Consider the following 1838-nt stretch of genomic DNA (forward strand, 5'->3'; position numbering starts at 1 on the left):
CGCGGGCGGGCGGCGCGCGGGGGAACGTTGCCTGAGGGGAGAGGGCGCCGCGCGACGCCTCAGCGCGGCGGCTCTGCGGTGACCCGCGGCCGCGCGGCGCGGTTCGGTGCGACTGCGCTTGTTGGTGTAAGAGGAGGTGTTACTGCTTGCTACGGACCTCATCCTGCTTAATAAAAACTAGTGGTAGAGTACCATCATGACCTTCATCTTAGCGAACGTATTTAGGGGCATGTTACTATGTGCTTGCACTGCTCTTACATTCCTGCCTAGGCACCTGCTAGTGGACCTGCTGGAGATGGGATACTGACCCCAAAGCACATCCAGGCTGACCCAGCTCCTTTCTTCCAACTAACTCGTTACATAAGGAATTTTCTCCAAATAGTTTAAAGTACTGCAGCTTTAATTCTTAAATTGTGTGGTGCTTTATTAAGACCTTCAGCCCATTTTTGTGCTAACTGTTTTTGACCATACATAGACTTAAGCGAGTGAAGAAATAATGAGTGTGTCGATTAGAAAACAACTTCAGCCTCTGCTGGAGAAGAGGATGTGATACATCTGAGCTCTTCTATCCCATGCTTTAGCTACAATCACAAAACTGCTTCATGAAGGGTGGCAAGTTGCCATTTTATGGATGGAAATACTGACTAAAGAGACAATATGGCCTTACAAAAATAAGCCAGAAATCTCAGCTTGCAGATCTCACTGATTTCAGGAGGTTGTACTGTTTAATGACAGTCCATTAATGCTGTCTTCCAAGTCTAGCCTCCGCCCAAAGCACTTAAGTGGAGAGAGGATACAAGGAGCAAAGTGGCACCACTTTTCCTACAGGAGTTGCTCTTATAATCAGAGGGGAAAGCAGTCCCTGCTGCATATTCTTCATTCATTTGGCAGAGCCTTCCCATGGGAGAGGCAATGCTCCCCTGAGCAGGAGGAATGCTACTAGCTAGCAGCTGAAAGCTTCTGGTGGATGGGACGTGCAACCAGACTTGTTCCCATTCTTCTCCTCTTACTGCTGTTGAGGCTTAGAGCAGGATGCTTAAAGTTTTCATCTCCCTTGGACATGGCAAAGCCATAAGGGCTAGCAAATCCCAAAGCTGTGTACTCCCTTGTTCTGGTAACAGCTTTCCTCTATCCCGTAGTCATTTYGGTGAGTTCACTAAGTCAGCAGAAAATAAAGATTACCAGGAAGAAAAAAAAAAAAAAACACGAAAGAAAAGAAATTCCCTGCTATTTTTCTCCCTAAACCAGCTCCTTGAAGTGTTGTGAGCAGCAGGGCTGCAGTGGAAGCGGTGGGAGTCCCAAGGGCAGGAAGGTGAGGAGATCTGATCTCCCTTTAGTGGCTACTAGCGGTCCATATGACAGAGCCATAAGGCCAAACCTGAGCAGAGGTGGGGCACAAATAGAGATGAGAACTGGTTAAAGCAAGCATCCCTTCCCCTTTCATAGGAAAACAGCACTGCCAYGAACTGCTGCCTCAATCCCAGCAGCTCAGGCCCAGCCGTAGCGGGAGCAAGGGGAACGGTTCACAGTTAAACCAGCCCTGACAGGTCCTGCAGGAGGAGGTCCTGCTTCAAGGTTGGGGTGAGACCTCCAGGAAGGGCACTGCTGCCTCCTGCAGGGTTTCTCCGCTGTACTCTACCACAGAGGTCAGAGGCTACACCTGAGCTGAGATCCAGGACAGGAAAGACATCAGGTCTGTGCCCTGAGATAGAAAAGTTGAGAAGGCTCCTTGCTGTTCCTGGAGCGAGGCCACCCCGAAAGAGTTAAGAAGAGGGCTCCTCCCCTCCGAGTACATAAGTCTCCTCCCGAGCTGCCTTCCCGGCAGCCCTTGCTGGCTC

This window comes from Rhea americana, unplaced genomic scaffold (genome assembly GCF_003343005.1).
Source record: "Rhea americana isolate MKP2758 unplaced genomic scaffold, rheAme1 scaffold_250, whole genome shotgun sequence".
NCBI classification, from domain to species: Eukaryota; Metazoa; Chordata; class Aves; order Rheiformes; family Rheidae; genus Rhea; species Rhea americana.